The 7,578-nt window shown below is 36.0% G+C and overlaps 1 long non-coding RNA gene across 2 annotated transcripts in view; it reads left to right on the forward strand.

Moving 5' to 3' along the window:
• LOC104851407 overlaps positions 1-7,578 on the forward strand; it is a 12,323-nt gene that overhangs the window by 3,748 nt on the left and 997 nt on the right. For both annotated transcript variants that reach the window (XR_777209.1, XR_777208.1), the window contains one exon: positions 5,284-5,373. This is a non-coding gene — a long non-coding RNA (uncharacterized LOC104851407). The remainder of the gene's footprint in view (positions 1-5,283; positions 5,374-7,578) is intronic.

Here is a 7,578-nt window from a genome sequence, read left to right on the forward strand (position 1 = left end):
CTGAAATTGGCATAACATCTATTCATGAGTTTAGAATCCATAATTACTCTACAGCCATTTTTCAGACATTTCCTTTTGCGGTGGTTTAGTTTAATCATGCCAGCTTGATTGGTATGGAAGTGATCTAGGAGATTAGGAAAGCACAGTTCTGGATGTGTCTGGGTGGGTCATGGAGGTGTGGCCTGGTGTTCCATATCTGCTTCCTGGAAGAAACCATCCTCTCTGGCACCAATCCCCTGCTCTGTTTCCTGGCCTCCATGAACTAAGTATCTTTTCTCTGCCTTGGAGCTAGCTTATCATGGAGTAAACCCCTAGAAACCATGAGACAAATTAAACCTTTTTTTTTTTTAAAGTTGTGACTATTGTAATGGATAAGCTGACTAGCATACCCTTTTACTTGCTAACTTTTAGATCCACATATAAAGCTACAGTATACTCTCCCTGTGTAGATGGAATAATTATGTCTATTTTTATGTTCTCCCATTGTCCCCTTATATTTATGTAGTTTTATCTAATATTAAATATTCATTCTGACATGATTGCTTTTGTAAAAATAAAAATTTCTCTTTAAAACTCCCAATTCCTAGCTGGGGCATTAGCTCAGTGATGTCTCTGCCTGCCTTGCAAGTGCAAAAACAAAAATAAATAAATAAAAATAAATAAAATTCCCAATTCCATGTGATAAAGTAGTATAAAAATGAGGCCTATCTACTGTGCTTGCTAACTACACTTGCTCACTACAAAGAGTGAAGCAGCAGTCAAGTTCACGGGCATGCTGACCTTTCTCTTTCTTTACTTTGCAATTCTGCTCTTTTTCTCTATTCTTGGCCACAAAAGTGTTATATGTGCAGTCTTTTTGGTCTTAAAATCACTTTGAAATGACCCCTTTTCTCCTATGAACCCTTTTCTGTCTTCCATTACTCACCCTTGAGGAAGGAATTGCTCCCTTTTCTGGTTCATCATTGGCTCCTTTCTCAGTCCATGTATATCTGTGAGTGTTTGCGATTTTTCTTTGTTGAAGGTTTTTGGCCTTTTCTGCTGACATTTTAATCACATGAACACATACATGCAATCTTCAGCACTGACAAACTAGGACTGCAGAATTTCCTTGGTCAACCACTCCTCCTTTGGTTTATCCAGAAACAGCAGTCCTCCCTGTCTTTGGTGCTCAGACTTCTTTATGCAGAGGCCAACATCAGTTGACCTTGTCTACTAATTATAAGACATAGCATCCCATATCTCTCTCTGGTATCCTTTCTCTAGGCTTGAAATAAGCAGAGGGTTAAGCTACTTCTACTTTTGTTTCTTTCCCTACTTGTATTTAAAGGTACATCATTTGGTATTCAACATCCTTGAGGCAGAAAACGTCTATTTACTTCTGTCTGTCCTCCTGGAGAGGGGCAGAACATTCTGAAGGAAACTCCTCTCAAATTTACTTCTCTCTGATCAAAATGAGGGGGGATTTGTCATCCAGTTTAACTTTATAAATTCTACCTAGGGTCTAGGGAATTTGTTGTTTCTGGTATCTCAGCAAGATATTTCCACATCACGCTATATACCTACCATTTTTCGGTGACCATTTCCCTTGAGATCCTGCTCTGGTGATGGTTTGTCTGAGTCCTCACCAAGAGCGGTGGTGTCAAGATGGGTTATCAGCCCCTCCCCTCTACTATGACCCCCATCCCAGCTCCACTTTTTCATTGGTCTCAGCCTCTGCCATTCAGAGCACAGAACTTGTGCTGACTCCATCGTTTGACGTGCAGTGAAGCAGCACTCACGTAACCAACCTCTGCTTCACCTATAGCCAGTATGAGTTAGTTTTAAAATTAACTCACCTAACATTGCACAAGCAGATGAGAAAAGGTGGATCAAAAAGGAAGAGTAAAATGAATGAGCATTCAGCTCTGATGCTATGGTCTGAACATGTCAGGACCCAGAGTAGATATGAGAACCAAGCAACATTCACTCTCTTTCAAGTATCATTGCTATGCTAACTGCATAGGAGTAAGCAAGCAAGTATATATGCATCCTTGAAAATAGAATAAAAAAATCCATCTTAAATTATTATTTAGAATCATCGAGCGCTGTCTCATTAAAATAATGCAGTTATAGCTCAATAGAGCTTAACTGAAGGGGACAAAAATAATTCACTGCTGAGCGGTTCAGGTGCGTAGCTCTACACTCCTAGTTAGCAGCAGCCATGTAACTGACAATATTTACCTCCTGTTGGCCTCTGTCACATTCCCTTTCTTGTTTCAGTATCTCTCTATGAGTTGACTGCCTTTTGGTTTTCTTTGTGGAGGTGTCCTTCGTGCAGCACAAAAACACCACTGGAAGAGGTGTGTCTGTCACCCAGATGCCCTGGGAAAGAGCCATCCGTCTTCCTGCTGTGACTGGCTGGGCAGAAGGCATTTTTGCCATAGTGTATTGGAGATGCTTCAAAAGCAGAGGCTGGGGAGGGGTATGCAAAGGAAAGTGGAGGTGTAGTGTGTCAGTCTGTGAGGGTTGCTACACACCACCCTGCTTAAGTAACAGAAACATTACTTGGGATCTATCATAATGGTTTCATGTTTGACTTGGTTACCTCTGTGAAGACCTTGTCTTGGATTCTGAGACAGTGGTCTTCAGGGATCTCTTTAGGGGGACACAATTCAAAAAGTGACCCACTGTTGTGTCAAGTGATGGAATGAGAATTAACTCTGAGAGGAAACATATCAACTCCTTCTACAGTATTTGACACTTTATGGCAAATCCGTAAGAAAAAGCAACAGTGGACGTTGAAGCGGTTCTTCCTCTTTAAATACACAACAATAGGATTTTCCTTATTTTTTATTCATAAAACATATATCAGAATTCCTTGTTACTTTTGGACATATAGATTGGTCAAAGTCCTAAGAACACTATGATTTGATAGTGTCCCATGCATGTACCTTTTGAAAATTTTATTTTAGTAATACAGAAAAAGAAAAAAAAACATGAGAAAATGAAAAAATGGAAATAAAGTATTTGTAAATGGGGAAAGGAGGAGGGTGATGGGAGGGCAGGGAGTAAGGGGAAAAAATGAGAACCAAGACCTGTCGTGTAAATGTACAAGATCCCAATGATGAATGTAACTGTACTGTATACCTAAAATGTACCAATGAACTCAATGAGAAAAAAAAAGTTTTAAAGGCAATTGTTAAGAATAATAATTTTTTAATTGAAGAATCTAACACCGTGAATGCAAAATTAATTTTAAGTAAAATAATTATAAATAAAGTTGCCTTATGTATATCTTCTATCTATCAATATGTTTAGATGATTTTCTACCTTAGAAAAGAGCACTACCTCAATTGAAGTGTGCAATTGCTTCAGCATAATCAGAAATTTGTTTAACAGAAATTTTTATAAAAGATATATATTGTAGTATATGTGTTTATGCTATTCTTTCCTATCAGCTCTGTAATTTTAAGGTCAGTCACAAAACCTTAAGCTTAAATTTTACTCTTAACAGTTTCTCAAAACATTTGCTTTATAAACAAATTTTAAAAATGACAAAATAATCTGTCCAGTAAGACAAAGGAGCATTTGCATCTTTATTTTTCCCCAAAGGGAAAAGACAGATGTAACTAAACTATAATTTAGGGACACACACACAAACATGTCTAGATCTCTCTTCCATTAAAATAAGTCATTGTTTATTGTGAGGAAAGTTCTGTGTTTTATTTTTTTGTTGTTTAATCACTGTTTTGTTTTATGATTGAACGCGGAACTCAAACAATATGGGTTGAATGGAAACTTTGTGATTTGGGGGTAAGTACAAAATATTATTTAAATATCATATATGGAATGGCTTGTTTTAAAATTTAATAGCTGTGTGTTCATGGATTCTACAATCCATTTTTAGAAACTGTCTTTCTGAATAACACTGTTTCAAACAACATTCCCCCTGGAGATGATGTGAATTGCTTCCTGCAGAACATGTGCCACACAGCATGCTCTGATGTGCATCTTACTTCCAGATGCTCCTATCATCCTTTCTTATGAAACAGCCTCAGGACAAGGACTGTGTGAGAGAACTGGAAAGCAAATAAATGTGCAGGCCCTGGTTCTTCTTACCCAAACCGTAAAATAACTTGGAAAGGATGGTCCCAAGTCCCTCTTCGTCTCCCAGAGTCTGTGATCTGCTTTATTTCCATCTTTCTGGTCTGCACTATGAGTACACTGTTGCCATTGTATAATTGGAATCATGATCATCAACTAAGATTGGTGATCATTCATTTTTTGGGCTGTACCAGGGATCGAACTCAGGAGCTTGCACTTGTGAGGCCAAGAGCGAAGCCATGGAGCCAAATCCCCGGCCCGGTGATCATGCATTTTTAACTTCCAAATGTTTGATGTTATAATTTAACATTTTCAATCTAACTTACCTTTAATTTTCTGGAATAGTTTTATCATTTTTTATATGGAAGGAAATTACTATGCATCACACAACAAAGAGGGATTGTTCTCCTTGGGGTAAATGTAAGTGTACATTCTCTCTTTTTTGTTTGCATTATAAAACAGAACAAGAATTATTGTGATAAGAATAAAAAAATTTAGATGTACTTGCATAGACTTCTATTTATTTTATAATCCTTGGAATAATGTTATGATTTTGATCACAATTGCAAAGTCTTACATAATTCATGGCATTGTGGAAAGGTGGAAATGGGTAAAATGAAGGGGAAAACAAAATCTTCAGTTAAGTTCAACTTATGTTCAAATATTCTGAATTTTGAAGAAATATCTTCACGCCATAGTAAAACATAGTTTTGTTCTGGTTCTGTTCACATTAATTAGTTCTAGAGCGTATGACAAGCTCCGTATGCCAGCGCTATCTCATTTAATCACATAAGTTAATTATGGACAAATGATATGATAGGTTTCATGTACATATTATTGGTCTTTAGAATTCTATTTGTATTAATAGTATGTAAAACTGCATCTGAGGAAAACATAAAATTTGTCTCTATAACTTCCTAAATCTAAACAAATTATAGAATATTTGTAAGAAAATGTAATGCATATAATTGTAAACACTATTGTTTTGATATTTCCTGAAACATGTGACATCCATTCCAGAAAAGAATATCGCTCCAAATTAAATGCTTGTGTCAAAATTCTTAAGAACTAATCCCCAACGTGCTGGTATGTGGAGGCAGGGCCTTTGGGAGGTGATTACACTGTAAAGGTGGGGGCCTCATTAGTGGGATTCGTGCCTTTATAAAAGAAACCTCTCGTCCTTTTCATTATGTGACACAGTGAGAAGAGCCATCTTTGAGCCCAGCAGTGGCCCCTCTGCAAACATCAACTCTACTGGTGCCTTTTCTTCATTTTCCCACCTTCTACAAAGTGAGAAATAAATCTCTGATTCCAAGCTACCCAGATTTTGGTATTCTCTTACATCATTCCAAGTAGATTAAAAAAAAATCACTACTAAGGAGATTTTTCCTACAATATTAATGCACTAATATATCATTGTATTTAATATTTCATTTATATAAGATATTCCTCAGCTGATTAGTAATTTGCAATTGTTTAAAAATAAATATTTTTTAATTTTTATTTTTAAAAATATATATTATTTTAAATCATTTTGTCCCACGGTACTCTTTTTTTGTGGTAAATTCTTGAGCAAGACATTACTGGAACATGTTTATACAAAAAGTACCACACAGCATGAAAAAAATATGTTGTTAAGTTTTATCAATTAAAATATTAATGGAAGAAATGATTTGAAGTATTTATTTTTTTATTTATTATAGAAAAAGTTATAGAGACAAGATATTCTTTCCCCGTTGTAATCTTAAATCTGCTTGATAATCTTCTAAGCAAATAATTTTCATCTATATAAATAATTTTATGGAAATTCCTCATTTCCCTAAAAGTGGATGAGGTAGCAAATACTAAGAAGTTTTTCAAAAGACTAGAAATTAGTTTAATTCTTGGGCTTGCAATGATAGAGGTATTGCAGAATATTAAGTGTATGTTATCATTCATTCAGATGTGAGCAACATCTTTGAAAGGTGATGCTGTATTTGGTGCACAATGAAGAATGATTGAAATTATAATCAATAAGATGACTGGGTCCAGCTCAACTCCCACAAATCACATTAATTTAAAAAGTAGAAAAAGTCAGTATAATTGGATCATTGAAAGCCATTTCTACCCACAGACGTATCTTTTAATGATAGAATTTTTTATAAAAGCTTACTCTGTGGTTGGAGCTGAGGAAATGATTAATAATTACTATCAGTTCCTGTTTACAGCTCAACCCATCTGAAGATTTCCTGACAACTCGCACCCAGGGCCAAAGAAATGGCTTGTCTCATCAAGTGTTCTGTTTTGGAGGAACACCAAAGAACATTTAATTAAGATGGTAACAAAATTGGCCACAGTACCTATCCCTAGAGGATCCTACTGTTTATATTTTTCATCCAAAATTGAATTGTTCTTTTAGTGTACTTGACTTTTAGCCAGTTCCCTAATTATTTCAAAATATTATTCATAATCTTGTGATTCTGCTGTGAAAACATGTGTGTCCATGCAGAACACACACACTTGCCCTTCTTTGTGTGTGTGTGATCTTGTACCTTTTTTTCCTTTTATTGAGTTTATTGGTACATTTTAGGTATACAGTACAATTACGTTCACTATTGGGATCTCATACCTTTACATGGCAGGTCTTGGTTCTCATTTTTTCCCCCTTCTTTCGCACTTTTTGTCTTCTTAAAAATAAGGAGCCCAGCATGTCTTCGATAAGTATCTTTGCTGAATAAGTGTTTAACTTTATGAGACTCACAGTGATGCTGCATAGTAGAAACAGAGGAGCATCACGCAGAAGATTAAAGGGCAGATGTCTGGAGAGACCAGTATCTGTTTAATGGAGCAACTTGAGCAATTTTGTAGAACCAAAAGCATGCTCAGGAAAGTAGAGAAATTTTATGAGGATGATAATTGGAATATAAGATAAATATGGGATGTTTAGCTAGAAAACATGGTTTTATTTAAATGAAATCTTGGCCAACGTTTTTCAAATTATTATTGCTATTATTATTATCATTATTATTATTATTAGTCATCGTAGTAGTAGTTCAACCTTGCACTTGTGAGGCAGGCGTGGTGGCACTGACATTAAGAATTCGATTACAAAATTAAATTTTGTAACTCAGGAATTATGCAGATATAACTCTCTCTAAAGCTAGGCTGTAATAGCTTTGCAAATTCCTGATAGGCACAGATTTCAATTTATGAGATTTTCTTGAATTAAATCACCAGCCCCCCCACCCCTCAGCAATTATCCCAATGTCAATAATCGAGGTTGATGAATTGCGAGATACTGCACAAAGAACAAAGAACAAACTGCACTGCCAGGTTTTCTGTACACAAATTGCTGTCTGTGTCACGTCTGGCAACATCATGTCATTTCATTCAAAGCTGTGAGTGGCTGGTTAGTGTAGACCTATTACTCAGTTCACCCATATATAAGAAGGAGTGTGTTGTTTCCTCTTTATCCCTCAGTGATGGAGCCCAGTACCAGTTTATAACAGAAAGATA

Source organism: Fukomys damarensis, unplaced genomic scaffold (assembly GCF_012274545.1).
Source record: "Fukomys damarensis isolate Sample0158 unplaced genomic scaffold, DMR_v1.0_HiC HiC_scaffold_24, whole genome shotgun sequence".
Lineage (NCBI taxonomy): Eukaryota > Metazoa > Chordata > Mammalia > Rodentia > Bathyergidae > Fukomys > Fukomys damarensis.